The sequence below is a fragment of the Hemiscyllium ocellatum genome, unplaced genomic scaffold (genome assembly GCF_020745735.1).
Source record: "Hemiscyllium ocellatum isolate sHemOce1 unplaced genomic scaffold, sHemOce1.pat.X.cur. scaffold_150_pat_ctg1, whole genome shotgun sequence".
Classification (NCBI taxonomy): domain Eukaryota; kingdom Metazoa; phylum Chordata; class Chondrichthyes; order Orectolobiformes; family Hemiscylliidae; genus Hemiscyllium; species Hemiscyllium ocellatum.
Window position 1 is genome coordinate 194,936 of NW_026867794.1, and position 22,905 is coordinate 217,840.

At 44.9% G+C, this 22,905-nt stretch overlaps 2 long non-coding RNA genes across 3 annotated transcripts in view; one reads left to right on the forward strand and one right to left on the reverse strand.

Moving 5' to 3' along the window:
* Nucleotides 1-364: 364 nt before the first annotated feature.
* LOC132810065 (uncharacterized) lies at nucleotides 365-13,342 on the reverse strand. Its single transcript, XR_009642679.1, has 3 exons — nucleotides 13,233-13,342; nucleotides 8,132-8,266; nucleotides 365-835 (listed from the first exon to the last, which is right to left on the reverse strand). It is a non-coding gene; the product is annotated as an uncharacterized LOC132810065 (long non-coding RNA).
* A 1,719-nt stretch (nucleotides 13,343-15,061) lies between these two features.
* LOC132810063 (uncharacterized) overlaps nucleotides 15,062-22,905 on the forward strand; it is a 51,127-nt gene continuing 43,283 nt past the window's right edge. For both annotated transcript variants that reach the window (XR_009642677.1, XR_009642676.1), the window contains exon 1: nucleotides 15,062-15,133. This is a non-coding gene — a long non-coding RNA (uncharacterized LOC132810063). The remainder of the gene's footprint in view (nucleotides 15,134-22,905) is intronic.

Here is a 22,905-nt window from a genome sequence, read left to right on the forward strand (position 1 = left end):
ATAATCAGGGCTGCCTCTTGTCTTCTCTGAGAGAAGCAAATATTTTCTCATTCTGAACAAGGAAAAGGCCCCAGATGACTGCTCTTCATATCGACCTATATCCTTGTTGAATGTGGATTTTAAAAATCTCTCAAAAGTGTTGTCATTAAGACAGGAGAGGGTTTTGCCATTCATTATTGAAGAAGGCCAGATGGGGTTTATAAAGGGTCGCAAATCAACGAAGAACATTAGAAGAGTCTTAAATATGGTACAAACCTGCCAGCAGGGTGCAATACCGGGATTAGTTGTCTCCCTAGAGACAGAGAAGGCATTCGCTCAGGTAGAATGGCCATATCTCGTTTATACGCTGGAACGGTTTGGTGTTGAGAGGTCTTTACTTAATAGGTTACAGTATTATATAATGATCCTAAAGCAACGGTGATCACCAACAGTTAAAGTTCACATAGCTTTCGCGTTGGCAGAGATTGTCGTCAGGAATGCCCTCTCTCACCATTATTATTTTCGCTAGTGATTGAGCCGTTGGTGGAATCTGTATGAGCTGACCTTAATATAAAGGCTCCGAAGGTTGGATCAGGTCAGCACAAAATTACTCTCTATGCAGTTGATGTCCTCCTTTTCTTAAATGATCCATTGACATCTGTGCCCCGCTTAATTCAAGTGATTAAATTATTTGGTATGTCCTCAGGTTATAAAATCAATTTGTGAAATCAGAGGCCATGCCGCTGGGAGTTCTTGCTAGTATATCCAATTTTCCGGATGAATCCCGTGTTGCATTTCGGTGGTCACTGGAGTTTTTCTTTACTTAGGTATTTTCAATACTCCAGCATTTCATCAGCTATATAAAGTCAATAATAAACATTTATTGGAGAAATTATGATAGGGCCTTCAACTCTGGGAGGTTCTCCCGATATCCTGGCTAGGTAGAATAGCTTTGTTCAACATGATTATCCTACCTCGCCTTTTATACAGTATGAAAATGCTCCCCTTGATGCTGCCGAGATAGGCGCTGCGTAAGCTTTATGGTTGGCTCGGCTCCTTTATTTGGAGTCATAGACGGCCCCTTAATACATCAGAAAAGCTACAGCTTTCATAAGTAAGGAGTGGGCTGGATTTCCCAGATTTCAGAAGGTACCAATTGAGCTCTCTATTATCCAACATAGCTGATTGGGTTTCTTGTGACCCACAATAAATCTGGTTAGATAATGAGGCCTCCCTGGCAAAATATTCCCTGATCAATCTACTATTTATGGACAAGGTGAGAGTTATTACGGATCATTGTAAAAATCCTACTGTATTAAATACAATCAAAGCCCCACCACCATACCCCTATAGTGGGACTGCTGGGATTCCAGCCATGGCTGACTGATGCTGTATTCAGAACCTGGGAGTCCAGAGGAATCTCCTGTTTGGGAGACCTGTTCAATGGGGATGTCATAATGCCCTTCAAACAGCTTCGTCAGAAATTTGGGCTGCCTAGTAAAGATCTTTTTCAATATTTTCGAATAGGAGACTTTATACAAAAGAAGACCACATTGAGAATTAATCCACATAAATCGGATAGGGAAAGGACGGTGCTTCGGCCGGTGGGTCCGCCCGTAGCCAGTACTCTCTACCACAAACCATTTAATAAGGTATCAAAAGACATGGAACCGTTATATAAAACCTAGAGTCAAGAATTTGGGATGGAAATCTCCTTAGAGATGTGAGAGGACATCTGGGAAAACGCCAGGGAGATGTCTATCTGTAACAAATCTCAGGCTATCCAATTGAAGTTACTTCATTGGGCTCAAATGGCACCTGAGTGACTTGCAAAGTTCAAGGCAGGAACATCTCTAATGTGTCCTACATGCAAAATAGAAGTTAGTGCTCTCACGCATAGTCTGAGGACATGCTGTAAGATCCGCATGTATTCAGTCAGAGTAGTGAATGCCTTGGCAAAGATTATGGGTACTGAGATTGGGTGGGATCCAGCGCCTCTACTTCTGGGCCCCCCAAATTTCCTTTCTTCGGATGTATACGGGAGGAAATTATTGATTATCCTTTTCTTTTGTCCGGGCAAATATATTTTAGTGAATTGGATATCATAAGGTCCCCGTGGACTTCCAAATTGGCAGAGGCTTGTCATGGAATATATCCCCCTTGACTTCCTTACAAATATGGTGAACCAAAATACGGAATTATTTTGTAGAACATTGCACACCTTTTTGAACTACATTGACACAGATATATCAGCCATATTGTTCAGGGCCTTTGCTTAGCCATGGGGATGGTTCTGGCTGGATCGGGGGTTCCTGGGAGGTGGAATCCTGCATCAATACGGGTTCTGTTATGACTTAATATAATTTTTAAAACATATGTATCTAGTTATTTATTTACTTATTTATTTTCTTTTCTCCTTTTGTTTAGTCTTAGTAATGTAGGATATCCTATTTTATGGTTTGTTAATTTGGAGAATCGATTAGTAGTTTGTTTTTAAATTCTATATTGGGGTTGTTATTATATTGTAAAGCAGAATGAAGGAACAGGATGGGCCAAATTTTAACTAAAACTGTAGATCAGCAAAACCATTTGTGACAGGAAATTGTGGGAAAGAGTAAATTATGTTTTTTATTAATGGACAAAGTCTCTGCAACAAGGTAGATGGATTTGTGGCACAGAGATAAAAGAGATTTTGACACCAGAGAGATGTGGTTACAGGGCGAACAAAAGGTGGACATAAATATTCAATGTTTCGCAACATTGTGCAAACTCAGGCAAAATGGGTAACACTAACAATAATGGGTAAGACGGGCATTACAGAGAAAGCATTTGGTCTCAGATCATGAAGTAGAGTCAGTCTGAATGTAACCTCTGGCTACTCCTTGCCAAGGACACAAGCAGCAGAACAGTTTTAGACCACTGAACAGCATTCCCTTGCTAATCACTGCATTACACAGGAACTCATTGGAATTTTTAATAAAGGAATGGTGAACATTTATTGAAATTTCAATATTCGCAAAGTCTGGGACAGTCACACGGACAACAGTGATATTGGAAGAGGAGTTCAGAGAATTTTTTTCAGTATTTCTTAGAATAACACATTGTGCAACCGGCGAGGGACGTAACTGTCTCAGAGCGACTGTTGTGTGAGAAAACTTAGTGAATGAGTTATGTCATTCTGGAGAGATCCTCAGGAAAATTGTGATAAAGTGCAGTTTAAAGAAAAATAAAGTTTTCAAGTAAATCACAGAAAGGACAAGCTACAAATAGAAACAAAAATAGCCAATTACATGGGTTTGAGAGGAAAACTGACCAAGGTAAATAGGCTACACAGACTGAAATATGTGTGTCTGGAAATGAACTGTGGAAAACATTTGAATGAACAGTGTAAAACACTCAACAAAAGGACATTCCATTGAAACAGACAAAAACTCAGCAAGAAATCCCCACCGGTCCCTCACTCAGGACAAAATGGATCATATTAGATTAGGAAGCTGAGAAGATCACCACAAAATACTTAAAATCCTCAAGTGAGAGTTTTAGAGTAAGTTTTAAAGGGATTGCAATGGGTCTGCTAGCAGGAGGAGGGCAATGGGAAGAGGAAACATTGTCAAGGTTTATTGATACGTTAGGAACAGGGAGAGATGAAGATGCTGGAGGTAGTGAGAGAGTTACAGAGAGTGGTCAGGGCCTGAACGGTGTTACAAAGCCAGTACGAATTACTGCAGCTGGAGGGGTTTGCAGAGGTAGGGAGGGACATATTTATTTTTATTTATTCATTCATGGGATGTGGGTGTTACTGCCTGGACCAGCATTCTTTGACCCCATGCTAATTACCCAGAGATTGTTGGTGGATATATATACTTTGCTGGACTCAGGTGAAGTGTTGAATGACTTGGCGGATCGCAAATGTGGTTCCTTTGTTCAAAAAGGACAGCAGGGATAGGCCAGGTAATTACAGAGCAGATAGTCTGACAGCAGGGGGAGGGAAATTATTGGAATGAATTATGAGGATGAATCCACACTTGCAAAGATAAGGATCAACTTGGTTTAGTCATCACAGATTTGGCAGAGGAAGGTACTGTCTGAGGAATTCAGTTCAGGTTTTTGAAATGGTGCTGAAGTATATTGATGAAGGCAGTGCAGATGATGTGGGTTACACGGACTTGAATAAGTCCTTTGATAAGATGCAAAATGTAAGGTTGGTCCAAAAGGACTGGGTTCCAAGGCAGGTTGGCAAATTGGATGCAAAACTGGTGGGTAGAATACTTTCACCAACGGGTGTACACAGGGATCTGTGCAGGAACCATTGACCATTAATGACTCGGATGTGAAAGCAGAAGGTATCATTAGTAGGTTTGCAGATGATATGAAAGGTGAGGGTGTTATCCACAGTGAGGGGGATGGTCTCCGTCTGCTGTTCGATGTCGATCAGATGAAAATCTAAGCAGAGTTCAGTTCTGATTGAAGTGAGGTGATACTCTGTGGGAGGTACGATAAGCGAAGGACAGACATAATGAATGGTAGGACTTTGCGGAGTACTGAGGAATACAGTGACCTTGGTGGACAAGTTCATAGATCCCTGAAGGTGTCAGCACAGGTTTACAGGGTGGGAAAGGCACCTCAACTGGGAGCGGGAGAGGGACCCACATCCTGCTGGGGTGAATTGCTAGAGATGCTTGAGAGGACATAACCTAGTCTGGCAGGGTGTTGGACCTTAAATAAACGTAAGGCCAGAAAGAAGATTGAGACTGGTACACGTGTTAAAGACAGCAATTTCAGCAGATAAGCCAGGCAAGAACATAGCAGGCAATGGGGGAAAACTGATGATTCAACTGCATTTATTTCAATACAAGGGGCCTGACAGCTAAGGAAGATGAACTCAAGGCATGGATTGGAACATGGGACTGGGATATTATAGTTATTACAGAAACACAGCTGAGGGAGGGGCAGGACTGGCAGTTCATTGTTTCAAGGTAGAGATGCTCCAGGAAGGGGAGGCAGGAGAGGACGTGTGGTGGTGGGTTTTGATTGTATGAATCATCCCAGCAGGACTTAGAGAGGATATTCCTGTGGGATCGCCCAGTGAAGCTATGTTAGTGGAACTGAGAAATAAGAATGGGTCATCACGTTGATACGATCTGACTGCTGACCCCGAATAATCCATGGCAGACTGATGAACAAATGTATCGGGACATCTTAAATATCAACCATAATAATGGGGCTGTTATGGTAGGGTTTTTGAACTTTCCAAACCAAGACTGGGACTGCCAGTGTTCAGTGTTTGCAAGGGGAGGCATTTGGTAATTGTGTTCCAGGATCTCCCAATCAATATGTAAATGGCCTGAAAAGAGAAAGGGGTAAAACCTGACCTCCCCTTGGGAATCATGGTAGGGAAGGGGACTGAGATGTGAGTGGGAAAGCATTTTGCCAAAGTGACCACAGTTCTAGTAGTTTGAAAACAGCTTTGGGAAAGGACAGGCCTGGTCCACAAGTGCAAGTTATAAAATGGAGCCTGACCAATCTTGATCGTATTAGCCAGGAACTTTCAAAATGTGATTGGGGAAGGGAATTATTTACAGGGAAAGGGAAGTTTGGCAAGTGAGAATATCTTTAAAGTGAGATAAACTGATCGACTAGCGCCAGCATTTTCCTGTGTGTGTGCAGCTCAATGCTGACAGCATTCGGAAACACTGGCTGTCTATTGAGGGTCTGGTCAAGGAAAAGGGGACACATGTCAGGTATAGCCAGCTGGATCAAGGGAATCCCTGAGGATATACAGGGGCTGTAGGAATACACTTTGAGTCGAAAACAGGAATGGAGAAAGGCTCAATGAAATAGCCTCAGCAGAGAAGGAAAGGGGAATCCAAAAGTGATTGTATCAGTATATTAGGAGTGCATAAGGAACTCAGGACAAAATAGTATCCATTAAAGATCAATGAGGCCATCGATGTGTGGGACTGCAGGATATTTGCTAAGATCCTAAACAATTTTTTCACTCCAGAACTTACTGAGGACAAAGACTGGGGAACTCAGGGAACAAGAGTAATACATGAGACCACATTCGGAGTCCTCTGCAATTTCAGTCTCCCTGCTACAGGAAGGGTGTTGTGAAACTAGAAAGGGCTTAGAAAAGCTTTACAAGATATTGCCCGGGTTGTTGCTGAATAAGCTGGGGTTACTGTCACTGGAGAATCGGAGACTTAGGGATGACCTTACAGAGGCTTATATGAACATGAGCGGTATGAGCGGCATTGAGATTGCACAGACATTTGCGAGGCCTGTTCTGCAATACTCTGTGCAGTTCTGGTTGCCCAGTTATAGGGAGGATATTATTAAGCTGCAGGGGATTCAGAAGAGATTTACCAGGATATTGCTGGGTATGGAAGGCTTGGGTTCTGAAAAATGGCTGGATAGGCTGAGTCTTTTTTCACTGGAGCCTGGAGGTTGAGACATGATACTATAAAGGTTTATGAAAAAAATGAGGTATATAGATCCATTTAATGGTAGCTGCCTTTTCCGCAGGATGGGAGAGTCTCAAGAGAAGGGGCCACATTTTTAAGGTTAGAGGAGAGAGATGTTCAAAAAAAAGATATGGGGCAATTTGCTACACCGAGGGTGGTTTGAGTGTGGAATGAACTTCCTGAGAAAGGGGTTGATGTGGGTACAATTACAACACTTTAAAGATATTTGGATAAACAGGTGAATAAGGAAGGGTTGGAGTGCTATGGGCCAGCAACAGGCAGCTGGGAAGAGTTGAGTTTTAGATGATGGTGGGTATCAGCTGAAGGGTCAGTTTCCATGCTGTATGGCTCTATGACAAGAATATGGTTTTATTCCATTATTGAAGAAAGGATCAGGGCTGGGTCCACTAATGTGCATCATCTACATAAATGATTTGGTTGAAAATATAGAAGTGATTGTGCGTAAGTTTGTTGATGATCAAATTAATGGTGTAGTGGGCAGTAAATACGGTTATCAAAGGGGATCTTGACCAACTGGGTCAGTGGACCAGGCAATGAAAGATGGAGTTTAATTCAGGTGTTGGATTTTGTTAAGACAAACCATAGAGGACTAATACAGTTAATGGAAGGGCTCTGGCCAGGGTTGTCGAATAGAGAGAAAGAGAGAGAGAGAGAGAGAGAGAGAGAGAGCGAGAGAGAGAGAGAGCGAGCGAGAGAGACCAGGGGGTGCAAGTTTCATTGTTCTTCAGAAGTGGCATACCGGATGGACAGGGTGGGAAAAGCGACATTTGGCAAATTTGCCGTCATTGACAGATGAATCCTCGGGGTGGCCCTAAGAATGGTGAATAGCCAAGGGTAGGTGAGTCCAAAACTCGAGGATATAAACGGGACGTGAGAGAGCAAGGATTTGAAGGGGGAGCTGACGGGGAACATTATCCACAGAGGATGGTGCATAGATGGAACAGACTGCCTCAGGCACATGGGAGAAACAAGAACAATTACAGCATGGAACAGATATTTGGGAGGTACATTGAGAGGAGAAGGTTTGAAGAGATAAGGGCCAAAAGCAGGCAAATGAGACTCATTCAGTTGAGGTAACATGGGCAGCATTGAGGAGTAGGACCACAGGTTCTGTTTCCGTGCTGTATCACTCTGTATCCAGGTAAAGAGGATTAGTGTACCAAAATAAGGCATGTTGTAGACACTGAAGCAAGTTACAGAGATAGGGATGGTAGTCTGGAATGCAGTACATCTCAAATATGTGGAGGGACTATCGGGAAGGGAGGAGGTTACAGGGACAACTACTGTTATAGGAGTTAAAAATGACTGAAGACACTGGTGCACAAGCCATGCACAGATACAGTGTTGCAGAGTAGTGAGTCTTAATACAGTGTTGGAGGGAGAACACAGAACAGAAAGATCCCAGGCAGCATTCACACCCTCTCGTGGGAGGCCTGCTTTCCCCTCTGTTGTCCTGATGCTCACTAAGACAGCACAGGCCTGGACTGATAACTCTGAACTCCCGATGCTGTCTCAGTGCAACTTAAGTTAAAGTAGATGTGATGATTGAGCATGGGGTGTGTCTATACTGTGCTCCCCATCAAGCACTGTATCTATATCATGTATTGTTAGCCGATGTTTGCAGCCCTCCCATTGCTCCCTGCTCTGTGCACTGTGAGTGATCTTACCTCACTGCAGGATTTATTGAAGGCTCCAGATCTCCCTGCCCTTTGTCTCTCTGGCTGACCGACCATCTTTAATAAGGTGATGGATGAGACACACAGCAGTTGGGAAGTCTATTGAGTCAGGAACTTCCTGAGTACCTACAGGAGACAGAGAAATAGACAGAATGGAAAATTAGACTGATGCGGTGAGGGTTACACAAGGAGAATGGCAATGAACCCCACAGATATCTGGAAAATCCCAAGCTCCATCCCTGGCCTGTGCTGTTGCGTCTCTCTGGAGTGGAGAATTCTGTTGGCCCAGGATCTGGAGTAGCTGCAAGAGAGAGAGACACTGACAGAGGCAGCAATTAGACCCACACAGTGAGGGATACCACATGGAGAGAGACTGAGTGATATCACCGGAGTGCTGGAAGACTTCAGGATCACACAATCATGTTGGAAGAATGGGTTTAGCTTCATGTATCAGTGCTCAGGGATGAACAACCAGTGAGCAGGTGAAGTGATGACCCAGTAACATTATTGTTAGGGCATTTGTCCAAAACCTCAGTTAGTGCTCAGGGGAGGCAGGTTTGAATCCAATCATAAGATATGGTGGAATTTAAAATCAATAATTTTAAAAATAGCAATTAACAATCCATAAACAAATATGAAACCATTGCTGATGTACAAAAATCATAATCCCTTAGATTAGACTTTGTACAGTGATACTCTGATATTGATGAGGGCAGTCCAGATGATGTGGGTTACATGGAGTTCATTAAGGTCTTTGACAAGGTCCCACACGGAAGGCTGGTCCAAAAGGGAAGATCCCATGGGATCCAAGGTCAGTTGGTAAAGTGGCTCCACAATTGGTGGAGGGTTGGTTTTGTGATTGAAAGCCTTTGCCCAGCGGGTGTACCACAGGGATCTGTGCAGGAGCCATTGCTGGACATTATGGACATTAATCACTCGGATGGGAAAGCAGAAGGTAACATTAGTAGGTTTGTAGATAACATGAAAGGTGAGGGTGTTGTCCATGGTGAGGGGGATGGACTCAGGCTGCAGTCTAATGTCCATCAGATGATAAACTGAGCAGAGTAATGGCAGACAGAGTTTACTTCTGATCACTGTGAGGGAATGCACTGTGGGAAGTCTAATAAATGAATGATATCCATCATGAATGGTCGGTCCTCCTGGAGTACTGAGGGACACAGGGACCTTGGTGGGCAAGTCCCTGGATGTCTGAAGGTGTCAGCACAGGTAGACAGGGCTGGGAAGGCACCTGAACTGGGAGCAGGAGGGGGACCCATATCCTGGTGGGGAACGTTGCTGGAGCTGCTCGAGAGGATTTAAACTTGTCTGGCAGGGCTGTGTGACTCCAAACAGTCGTAAGGCCAGAAGGAAATTTGAGGCTGGTACAGATGTTGTAGAGAGCAATATAAATAGACAAGGCAGGCACGAACATAGCAGACAATGAGGGAAAACGGGTGGATTAAACTGCAGTTATTTCAATGCAAAGGGCCAGACAGATAAGGCAGATAAACCCAGAGCATGGATGGGAACATGGGATTGGGATACCATAGGTATTACAGAAACACAGCTGAGGGAGCGACAGGCCCAGCAGCTCGATGTTCCGGAGACAGATGCTGCAGGAAGGATAGAACAGGAGGCAAAACAGGCGGAGAGCTGGTGGTTTTGACTGGGGGAAACATCCCAGCAGGACCTAGAGGGAGTATTCATGCAGGATCGCCCAGTTAAACGATATTAGTGGAACTGAGAAATAAAAATTGGCCATTAGTTTTCTATGGTCGGACTACAGCGATAGGCAATGGGAGATGAAGGAGCAAATATGTCAGGAGATTTCAGATATCTCTTAGAATATTAGGGTTGTAATGATAGGGGATCCTAACTGTTCCAAACCTGGACTGGGATTCCTACTAAGTTAAGCATTTGGATGAAAGGAATTTGTTAAGTGTGTTCCTGAAACTCCCAGTCATTATGTAAGTGGCCCAACTGGAGAATGGGACTAAAGCTGACCTCCCCTTGGGAAACAAGGTCGGGAACGGGACTGAGGTGTTAGTGGGGGAGCCCTTTGGAAAGTCACCACAATTGTATTCGTTTGAAAATAGTGATGGAAAAGGAAAGGCCTGGCCCACAAGTTCAAGTTATTCAATGGAGCAAGATAGTATTGGACAGGAATTTTTAAAGTAGATCTGGGGAGGCGATTTGCAGGTATGTGGATGGGTGTATGACTAGCAAAGATTTAGAGGGATATTGGCAAAACTTGTGGCAAATGTGACTAGAAACGTCATGCAGGAGTTGGTCTGAAGGGCCTGTTTCCATGCTGTATATCTCTATGACTCAATGTCTTGAAATGAGTCCACATTATCGAAGAGGAGGTGCTGGAGGGTTTAAAACACAAAGGTAGATAAATCCCCAGGACTTGATCAAATGTAGCTCAGGACATTGTGGGAAGCTGGTGAAGACATTGTAGGGCCCCTAGCAGAGATATTTGTACCATAGAGAGATGCATGTGATAGGCTGATAGACTGGAGGGTGGCATTGTGGACAGTGAAGGTGGTTTTCTGAGATTACAAAGGGATCCTGATGAAATGTGTGAATGGCTGAAAAACTGTAGATGGAGTTCAATCTGAATAAATGTGAGGGAATGCATTTGGTACAACAAACACGGGCAGGGCTTATACAATTAATAGTAGGACCTTCGGTAGTGTGTTGTAGAACAGAGGGACCCCGGGGTTGAGGTACATAATTCTTTGAAATTTGCAACATGGAGAGACAGGATAGTTTAAAAAAAGGTGCTTGCCTCATTTGCCTTCACTGCTCAGTCCTTTGGATATAGGAGTTGGAAGCCATATTGAGATTATACAGGCCATTGGTGAGTCCTCTTCTGGAATACTGTGTCCAGTTCTGGTCGACCAGTTATAGGAAGGATATTATTAAGCAGGAAAGGGTTGGGAGGAGATTTACTGGGATGTGGCTGGGTATGAAAGGCTTCAGTATAAAGAAAGGCTGAACAGGTTGGTATTTTTCACTGAAACCTGAATGTTGACAGATGACCTCATAGATGTTTATAAAATCATGAGGAGGATAGATCGAGTTAATGGGAGTTGTCTTTCCCATGGACAGGGGAGTTTCAAGGCAAGGCATTACATTTCTCAGTTTAGAGGAGAGACATATAAAAAAAAGACATGAGGAGCACATTGTTACACAGAGGATGGGTTGTGTGTGGAATGAACTTCCCAAGGAAGGGGTGAATGTGGGGACGTTTACAATGTTTAAAAGACATTTGGATTAGGGCAGGAATAAGAAAGGTATGAAGGAATATGATCCAGGAACAGGTAGGTGGGATGAGATCAGTTTTAGAGTATGGTTAGTGTTAACCGAACAGTGTGGTATGACTCTCTGACTATGATTATAATGTTGTGTCATTAATTAAGAAAGGCTGCAAGAGAAAGCCAGGGAGCTACAGGCTGATGAGCGAGACATCAGGGTGGGTCAGTTGTTGGAGGTCGTTCTGAGAGGTAGGCCTTATTACGGACAGCCAGCATGGCTTTGTGCGTGGAATAACATGTCTCACAAACTTGACCGGAGTTTGCTCAAGATGTGACCAAAAAGATAGACGAAGGCAGAGCAACAGACGTTGTTTCTGGCTTCAGCAAACCCCTGTTCAGGGTGAAGCATGATCCATTGGTTAGTAACGGTAGACAACAAAGGATCAGGGAGAGCTTGCCAACTGGATACAAAATGGGATGACAATGGGAGACAGAGGATGGTGGGAGAGGGTTGTTGTTTAAACTGGGGCCTCTGACCAGCAGTGTGCTGTAAGGATTGGTGATGGGACCACTGTTGTGCACCATTTACATAAACAATCTGAGTGAAAAGAGAGCAGTTCCTGTTAGTATGTTTGTGGATACCAAGATTAGTGGAAGAGTGGGCAGGGGATATAGTTATCGAAGGGGATGTTAATCAACTGGGCCAGTGGGCCAAGGAATGAAAGATGGAATTTAATTCAGGTATTGGATTTATTCAGACAAACCAGGGAGGACTAACACAGTTAATGGTTGGGCCCTGGAGAGTGTTGTAGAAAAGGGAGAGACCAAGGGGTGCAGTTACATTGTTCCTTGGACTGGCATCACAGGGGGACAGGGTGTTGAAAGCGGCAATTGACACACTTGTCTTCATTGGTCAGTGCATTGAGTACATGAGTTGGAGATATTGGTAACACTGTCATCAATATTTCCCCCAGGCAGAGGAGGCCACGGGGTGCCATTATAAAGGTTTATGAAACAATGTAGGGCCTAAGTACGGTGAATAGTCCAGGGTAGGTGAGTCCAAAGCTAGAGGCATAAACGTGAGGTGAGAGAGCAAGGATTTAAAGAGGGAGCTGAGGAGCAACATTATCCACAGAAGATGGTGCTTAGACGGAACGGACTGCCAGAGGAAATGGTAAAAACAAGTACAATTACAACATGGAAAAGATACTTGGGCAGGTACATGGAGAGGAGAAGGTTTGAAGGGATATGAGCCAAACACAGGCAAATGTGACTCATTTCATTTAGGAAACCTTGGCCGAAGAATCATGCCGCTCAGAAACAGACCCTACATCTGCAGTTATTGGAGGAGGAGAAGACTATTGAGACAAGGCACGTTGTAGAGATTGAAGCAAGTTACAGTGATATGGATGGTCATCTGGACTGGAGGTTTCAAATATGTGAAATAATTGGTGAGAGGGGAGATGACAGAGATAGGAACTGTTATAGGAGTTAGAATGATTGAAGACACTGGTCCTCAATACAAGCCATAGATAGTGTTGGAGAGGGAATAGGGAACAGAAAGATCCCAGATTGCATTACCACCCTCTCATGGGAGGCCTGCTTTCCCCTCAGTTGTTCTGATGCTCCCCAAGAAAGCACAGGCCTGGACTGATAACTGGGAACTCCCGATGCTGTCTCATTACAACAAAACTTGCAGCAGATATGGTGATTGAGCCTGGGTTGTGTCTGTACTGTGCTCCCCCTCCAGCACTTTCTCTCTGTCCTGTTTTGTTAGCTGATGTTTGGATCCCTCTTACTACTTTCTGCTCTGTGCACTGGAATGATCTTACCTGGCAGCAGGGTTGATTGAAGACTCCGACCTCCCTGACTGTGTCTCTCTGGCTGACCAACCATCGTCCCAGCCAGCAGTTGGCAAGTCTATTGAGTCAGGAACTCCATGCGTACCTGTAGAAGACACAGAAATAGGCAAAATGGGAAATTAGACTAATGCTTTGAGGGTGACACATATAGAATGGCACTGAGCCCACAGAGATCTGGAAAATCCCAGTCTCCATTCCTGACCTGTGCTGCCTCATCTCTCTGGAGCGGAGAATTCTGTTGGCTCATGATCTGGAGTAGCTTCAAAAGTGAGAGACGCTGACAGAAGCAGCAATTAGACGCACACAGTGAGGGATACCAGACGGTGAGGTACTGAGTCACTACACCAGAGCGCCGGGTCAAACAATTGTGCAGGAAGAAAGGGTTTTAATTCATGTTGCACTGAGATATACAAACTGTGAGCAGGTGAAGTGATGGCCTTGGGGCATTATTGTGTGACGATTTATCCAGAAACTCAGCAAGTGTTCTCTGGACACAAGTCCAAATCCCACCATTGCAAATGATTGAATGTGGATTGAATGTGAAATAAATGCTTCAAAAATGATGTAATTAAAAACATGTAAGTGAGTATTAAACAATTGCTGAGGTTAAGAAAAATCCATCGGTTGCATCCCTGTCTTTAGTGAAGTAATCTAAGGTGGGACTGGGATATCACAGGGATTACAGAACAACAGCTGAGGGAGGGACAGGACAGGCAGCTCAATGCCCCAGGGGACAGATGCTGCAGGAAGGACAGAAGGGGAGCTGAGAGAGGAGGAGAGCTGCTGGTTGTGATTGGGGTGAAACATCACAGCAGGGACTGAGAGAGGAGATTCCTGCGGGACCGCCCAGTGACGCTGTGTTCATGGAATTCATCAATAACAATGGGGCTTCCCTTTCCTCTGATTGTTCTACAGACCCCGATAGCCCCGCCCTCCTGCACCTTGACCTTCACAACATGGCGGCCCAGAGCGCTCCCTCTTCCCTCAAACAAATGGCGGCCGTGACCCTGAGCCGCTTCCCCGATCAGAGACCGCCACCTCCTTCCCCGGGCCTGGAGGGGCTTTTTGGTTTTTTTTAACTTCTATCCGAGATTTGTGAATTCTGTCCGCTCCTTTCTCCCAGCGAGGCTCCCACACCCCGGCTCTGAGCGCCGCTCTCTGAAGCCGATCGCAGCTACTTGCCGGAGAATTCAGCTCCGTGTCTCTCCCTCTCCCTGTCCCGATCAGTGTGACTGCGCATGTGCCACATAGGAACCAAACTGCGCGTGCGTCTGAGGTTTCCGGTGAGTTTATACAGATTATTCATAACTGAAGAGAATCATGGGTGATATATTTGTCATTAACAACAGTTCTGTCGACTTACAGATATAGAGTTGGCTAGTATGAGAGTAGATTGTTCGGTCCAACTCAACCATACTGGCCAAGTATGTAAATTACCAGTCGTTCTGAGTTTGAAAACAAGTTTCTTACTCAATTTGTGCAAATCGATTGAAAATATGTACGTTATCAGATTTACATCACAACTATTTCTTAAAATCTCACATTGATTTATGACAGAGGTTTAACACTCCACTATGAAGTGAAAACGATCAATCCTGCAAAACAGTTTGCATTCTGACCAATCCTGACGCGTTCACTCCCGAGAATGCTTTGGCCCCGCCCCTCACTCACTCTGGTTGGAGGACCGGCCGCTGCTTGGTCCTCCAGTTCCGCCCCTTCCTCCCATTTGCAGAGTTGATTCGGGCGTGACTCAGCAGCTAAGCACCAGAAACATTAAGGGACAAGGGAAGTTAGAGTCGATGTCTTGTGATGCGGTGAAAATATCCCGAATCTTGACCGGGAGGCCTGGGTTCAATTCACAGCGGGTGCAGGTGTGTCTAATAACAACTTTAAACAGGTTCATTCGGAAAAACAAGGGAACCGAGTAAAAACAATAGAAAATGCATACAATGTGGTGGGGTTCTCAGTGCTCAGATGATTTTAGTCTTTCCCAAGTGTTTCAGGGCCCCAATGGGTCCCAGTACAGACTATTCCACTCCACCTAGTGCGCAGCCAGATACCAGGATTGTGGGGCAAATTGTTGTGGTGGGATCCAGAGGTGCTTTCCCTCTATTTTGGAGGTAAAAATAGGTGAGAAGAAGCAGGGTTTTGTATGGAGTTACCTGCTCCCCTCCTGTTGCAGCAACTTATTATTGCCCTAACTTGACCTCGTACATTTTTGGTAGCGATCAGTGACATTTTGTAAGCCAACATACAAGATCTGTCACTCTGTTTAAGACAGCAGAAATCTCTTGTAGCACAATAGTCATAGAACAATACAGCGCAGAACAGGCCCTTCAGTCCTTGATGTCACGCTGACCTGTGAACTGATTCTCACCCCTACACTATCCCAAAATCACCCATGTCCTTATCTAAGGATTGTTTAAATCTTCCTGATTTGGCTGAGTTGTCTACATTAGCAGGTAGTACATTCCACAACCTTGCCCCTCTCTGAGTAAAGAACCTGCCTCTGACATCTGTCTTAAATCTATCACTCCTCATTTGTAGTTATGCCCCCTCGTGCATACTGACATCATCATCCTAGAAAAAGACTTCCACTGTCTACCCTATCTAAGCCTCTGATCATCTTGTATGTCTCTATCAAATCCCCTCTTAGCCTTCTTGCCAAGGAGAACAGGTTCACGTCTCTCAGCCTTTCCTCGTAAGACCTTCCCTCCAGAGTAGGCAATATCCTGGTTAATCTCCTCTGCACCATTTCCAATTCCTCCTGTCCTTCCCGAAATATGGGCACCAGAACTGCACACAGTATTCCAAGTATGGCTGCACCAGCTTTTTTATCTTTGCAGCATGATATTGCGGCTCTGGAACTCAATTACTCTATGAATGAAACCTAACACACCATATGTCACCTTAACAGTACTATCCACCTGGGTGGCAACTTTCAGGGATCTATGTACATGGACTCCGACATCCCTCTGCACATCCACACTACCAAGAATCTTTCCATTGACCTAGTACTCTGCCTTCCTGTTATTCTTCTCAAAGTGTATCACCTCACATTTAGCTGCATTGAACTACATTTGCCACCTCTCAGCCCAAGTCTGCAGTTTATCCAAGTCCCCCTGCAATCTGTAACACACTTCCACACTGTCCACTACTCCACCGACTTTAGTGTCATCAGCAAATTTACTAATCCATCTACCTATGCTTGCCTCTAAGTCATTTCTAAAAATGAGAAACAGTGGTGGTCCCAAAACAGATTTTTGTAGCACACCACTAGTAACTGGACTCCAGTTGAATATTTTCTATCAACCACCACTCGCTGCCTTCCTTTAGAAAGCCAGTTTCTAATCCAAACTGCTAAATCACCGTCATTTCCATGCCTCTGCATTTTCTCCAACAGCCTACTATGTGGAACCTTATCAAAGGCTTTACTGAAGTCCATGTATACCACGTCAACTTCCCTACCCTCATCTACATGCTTGGTCACCTTCTCAAAAACCTCAATGAGGTTTGCGAGACATGACCTGCCTTAACGAAACCATGTTGATTATCTGAAATCAAATTGTTGTTTGCAAGATGATTATAAATCTTATCTCTTATAATCCTTTCCAAAACCTTTCCTACAACAGAAGTCAGGCTCACTGGTGTATAATTACCTGGGTCATCTCTACTGCCCTTCTTGAACAAAGGCACAACATTTGCAATCCTCCAGTCCTCTGGTACCAAACGTGTAGACAATGATGACTCAAATATGAAAGCCAAATGCTCTGCTATCTCCTCCCTAGCTTCCCAGAGAATCCTTGGATAAATCCCATCCAACCCAGGGGACATGTCTACTTTCACTCTTTCTAGAATTGATAACACCTGTTTCTAACTAATCTCGATCCTTTCTAGTCTAATATCTCATACCACATTCTTCTCCTCTACAATATTCTCCTTTCCCTGAGTGAAAACCAATGCGAAATGTTCGTTAGCACCTCTCCGATCTCCACATGGTACACACTCAACTTCCCATTCTGTCTTTGATTGGACCTGTTCCTACCGTAATCATCATTTTATTCCTCACATACCTATAGAAAACTTTAGGATTCTCCTTTATTCTATTTGCTAAAGACTGCTCGTGTCCTCTCTTTGCTCTTCTTTCCTCTCTTTAAATCCTCCCTATCTGATCTGTAACTCTCCATCTCCTCATCTGAACCATCTTGTCTCATCAACACATAAGCCTCCTTCTTCTTCTTAACAAGCTATGCAATTTCTGTAATAAACCACGGATCCCTTACCTTATCACTTCCTCCCTGCCTGACAGGGACATACCTATCAAGGATATGCAATATCTCTTCCTTAAACCAGCTCCACATTTTCATTCTCTGCATCCCCTGCAGTTTGCTACGCTATTCTATGCATCCCAATTCCTGCGTAATTGCATTATAATTGTCCTTGCCCCATTGATAACTCTTGCCCTGTGGCATGTACCTGTCCCTTTCCATTGCTAAACTAAACATATCTGAATTATGGTCATTCTCTCCAAAGTGCTCACCTAAAACTAAATCAAACACCTGGCCTGGTTCATTACCAATCACCAGATCCAATGTGGCCTCCCCCCTTGTTGGCCTTCGACATACTGTATCAGGAAACCCTCCTGTACACACTGGACAAAAATTGATCACCCAACGTATGAGAGTTATAGCATTCCCAGTCAATGTTGGGGAAGCTAAAGTCCCCCATAAGCTCTTCAGCCACGTTCTCAAACAGACTCGCTACCTCTCTGCACAGAAGCTAAAGTCCCCCATAATGCCCACCCTGGTACTTTTGCACTTTCCCAGAATAATTTTGCTAATCCTCTCTTCAACTTCCCTGGAACTCTGTGGAGGCCTATTAAAAAAAACTCTAAGCAGTGTGACCTCTCCTCTCCTGTTTCTAACCTCAGCCCACACTACCTCAGTAATAGAGTCCTCATCAAAAGTACTCTCAGCCACCGTTATAATATCCTTGACTAACATGACTTGCATGGACCCATTGCAGTGCTTCAAACTCCATGAGGCAGCCATACTCTCTATGACAGACAGACTCAGTCTGGAACCTCCTCTGTCAGTATTATTGCCAGAGCCCGTAGCCTTTGCACTACTTAGCCATTTCTTGATGTTATCCAAACTGAATCAAACTGGCTTAAAACTCGCATCTGTGATGTTGGAAACCACTGCAGAAGGATGAGATGGATCATCCCACTTTGCACTTCTGGATACAGATAGCTGCAAATGCTGTTGTCGTATCTGGTGCATGGATGTGTGAGGCCCCTCCATCAGTAAAGGTGGGGATATCTGTGATGCTTCCTCCAGTGAGTTATTTAATTGTCCATCACCGTTCACAACTGGGTGTAGCAGAACTGCAGAGTTCCGATCTGTTCCATTGCATGTAGGATCACTTAGCTCTGTGGCTTGGTGCTGATGCTGTTTGAAATGCAGATGGTCCTGTTTGGTAGCTTCACCAGGTTGGCACTTCATTTTTAGGTACACCTGGTGCTGCTGTTGGCATGCCCTCCTTTCCTGTCCTTTGTGATGGGTGAGAGCAGGATTTACAAACCCATGAGATTACAGATTGTGCTGGAGTACAGTTCTGCTGCTGTTGATGTCCCACAGTGCCTCAGAGATCCAGTTTGAGATTCTACATCTCTTCAAAGTCTGTCCCATTTAGAACGGTGATAGTGTCACTCAACACAATGGAGGTTTTTCTCAACTTTCAGCCAAGACTTTGTCTCCAAGAGGAATGTGTCCTGTCCGATACTGTCATGGACAGATGTATCTGCAGCTGGTCAATTCATAACAATGAGATCAAGTATGTTTTTTCCCTCTTGGTTCCCTCACCACCCATTGCAGACTCAGTTGAACAGCTGTGTCCTTTAGGACCTGACCGGCTCAGTCAGTAATTCTGTTGCAGAGCTAGTCTCGATTGTGAACATTGAAATCCTGTACCCAGAGTACGTTTGACACCATTTTACTTCCCCAGTGCTTCCTCCAAATGGTGTTCAACATGAAAGAGAAGTGATTCATCAGCCAATGGAGGACGGTACCTAGTAATCAACAGGAGCCATGAGACTTCCTGGTGTCCGGAGTCAATGCTGAGTACTCAGAGGGCAAATCCTCCCTGTCTGTGCCACCACCTCTGCCTGGTCTGTCCTGCCGGTGGGACAGGACATATTCAGAGATTTCAGGAGAAAGTGAAGACCGCAGATGCTGGAGATCAGAGTCGAGAGTGTGGTGCTGGAAAAGCACAGCAGGTCAGGCTGATGAAGGGCTTAGGCTCGAAACGTCGATTCTCCTGCTCCTCGGATGCTGCCTGACCTGTTGTGCTTTTCCATCACCACAATCTCAATATCTTGGGATGGTGATGTTGGTGTCTGGTCATTGTCTGTAAGGGTTGATTTCATGAGTATGAGAATGTCAGGCTGTTCCTTGATTGGTCTGTGAGACAGCTCTGCACATTTTGACACCAAACTCCAGATGTTAGTCTGGAGGACGTTGCACCATCCAGAGGGCTGATTCTGTGGCTGTATTTTCTGGTGCCTTGTTAGATACCGAGTGGTCCACCCAGTTTCATTCCTTTGTTGAGACTTTGCAGTGATTAATACAGTGAGTAGCTGGCTGGGCCACTGTCGCGTTGGCAGGATTTTTTTTTGCCATTGACAATGGTTTCATGGAGATCAGGAAATTCCTAATTCCAGTTATTTTTTCTTGAATTCAGATTCCACCATCTGCCAAGTTGGGATTCGAACCAGGACTTCAGTCATTTGTTTTAATATTTTGGATAAAAGTTAAATATATTAGGTTTGTTTAATCACTTTAAATATCACTTACCCAGGTTTTGTTTCTTTGTGAAACACTGTCCATCCTCCTGTCTCCTCCATCCAACAAGAAGAGTTTGGAACACATGGCGTTTCTCTGTCACTAAGACTGAGATAATCCAATCTGCTGCTTCCCTCCCTCTCACTAGCCCACAGAGCCAAACTGCCTCACATGGTGTTCCTGGTTTTTGTCCTAAACTTACATCTTCATCCAGTCTCTTGTCAAGCCTTATCAGAACTCATCTTGACCCTTTACCCTAATTTCACTAAACTATAGACTTTCCAACTCTCTTTCCTCCTCCTTCTCATCAGTCCCCCTCACTGATTCACCAATATTGTTCCTTGTTCTGTCTTTTCTGGTTTTATCCTTCTCTCCCAAAATCCTGCTCCATCTCCACTCTCTCCCTTTCCTTTCTGAATTCCTTGCATTTGGTGTCCTTGGCCCCTCCTGTATCTCACGTACACACTGCCAGGAGGTGCCATTGTGCAAAAGCACCATGTTGGGTTTCACATGTACACTGACGATGCCCAGCTCTCCCTCCCCGTCATCCCTCTCCGTTACTCCACTGTTACTCAGTTATCAAACTGCTTACCACATTCCCACTACTCGATTCGGTGCAGTTTCCTCCAATGAAACATTGTAATGGTTAAACCCATTGTCTGACAAATTCCTTTCCCTTACTGCTGAGCCTCTCCCTCTCACTGGGAACGATGCAGCAGAACTACACTCTTCACAATATTATTACAGTTATATCTGATGTGAAGCTGACCTTCTGATCAGACATCTACACAATCCCAAACACCAGGAATTCCAATCTCTTAAATGTTGCTTGTCTCCTCCTCACTCCAGATCCATTGCTACTGAAACCCCTTACCCGTGTTCCCTTAAACTTGATGAATCCGAAACAGAACCCTTGATTCTGTGACTGACTCAGAATCTGGTTTCAAACTCCCCCCTCTGTATTTACCCTCAGACACATCAGTATTTATTCTGTCAAACCCCTTAAGAATCTGGTGGTGCAGTCTGATTGTAGGTTGTGGAAATGGCAGGGGATGATGTGTTGTATCTGGGTGGAAGTTAAGGACTTGGTGGGGGGAGGGGGGTGTTCTATCCTTGTTGCAGTTGGAGGTGTGGGTTTCAAAGGCAGAGGTGCAGGAAGTGGAGGAGATATAGTGGATGGTATTGACCACATGGGAGGGGAAATTGCAGTCCTTGAAATACGGGCCATTTGGTATGTTCTGGCCTCACTGGAACACTGCAGTAAGCATGAGACAGACGTTGGCCAGGGAACAGGCTCGTGTGTTAAAGTGGCAGGCAGCTGGAAGCTCGGGTCTGTTTTTGCAGCAAAACGTAGATCATCAGCTGCCATTTCCGCCACCTCCACTGAGATGCTGCCAGACCCAGATTCCTGTCCCCTCCATTAACAGCTATGCACTCTCCCAATTAGATCATAATCCACTCCTTTGTCTTTCCAAATGTTCCTGTCTCTCTCTGGGTTCTGTACCTGCCCATTATTTGCTCTTTAACCCCTATCTCCTGCAGTACAAAGATCTGCAGGTTAGTTGAATTGGCCAAGCTAAATTTCCCATAATGCTCAGGGATGTGTAGGTGAGGTGCATTATTCAGGAGGAATATACAGTAATAGGGTAGGGGAATGGGTCTGGGTGGGATACTCTTCGGAGATACGCTGTGGACTTTTAGGGCCGAATGGCCTGTTTCCACTCTGTCAGGATTCTAATTTTCCCAGCTCCCATCGGTTCTGAGGAAGGGCCACTGGACAGATTCCTGTTCCCAGATGCTGCCAGACCTGCTGAGCTTTCCCAGCACCTCCTGCTTGTTGTTCCTGATTGACACCATCCATCCACCTTCCGGGTTTGATTTTTTAAAATTTTTTTAATTTTTTTTTAATTAACCCCCACACTACCGCCTAACTGCGGTAGTGCTTATTTTATCTCCTTTCTTTTCTTCCAATTTCCCCCACACTACCGCCTCCATGCGGCAGTGCTTTTTTTTCCCCAGGTTTTATTTTTTTTTGTGCAGGTGTGAGACACAGTGAGAGACAAGGTGTACAAATCTTTATTCAATTTCCACCACCAGGAAAAGTAGGAAAACACCCGAGTGGCCTGTGACAAGCAGTGCCCTTCACATCAAAGGGCAATGCTGTGTGATCAAAACAGTGAAGGGGAGGGCAGGGACTAAATCAAAATAGAGTTGGAGGGGGAAATGATGCACTCCACTCCCTGCGGCGCCCACCTCTCCCTGAACAACTCCAGGGTGTTGGTGGACACCGCGTGCTCCTTCTCCAAGGACACCCGGACCCTAACGTAACCGCGGAACCTTCCGGGTTTGATTCAGACAGGGGGAGGATCCCACCACTGACCTCACAATGGGGTGCAGCTGATTGATGGCAGCTTCGGACCAATAGGAAAAGGTGGTGGGACTGGTGGACAAAGTGGAACCAGCTGGTCATCCAAACAATGGGAGTGAATGAGGGGCGTGACCAGTGGGAATACACGTCACCAGTAACTCCGCCTGTGCAGTGTCACGTGACTCGGCTGTTGGTGAATGTGGGTGACACAAACAGGGAAGGGGAGAGTGGCCTCGGAGACGGAGACAATGAGTCACTTTAGGTTGGGAAGTATTAATTACACTCTGTGCAGATCATTAATCTGAATTAGAAACTCTTTCCCGTGTTTGCAGCAGATGGGAAAATGGCTGCGGCCCTCAGGCAGTGACAGGTCCTGGGATATGGCCGCCATCTTTATTGGGGGCAAGGTACAGTGAGGGGCATGGACATGTCC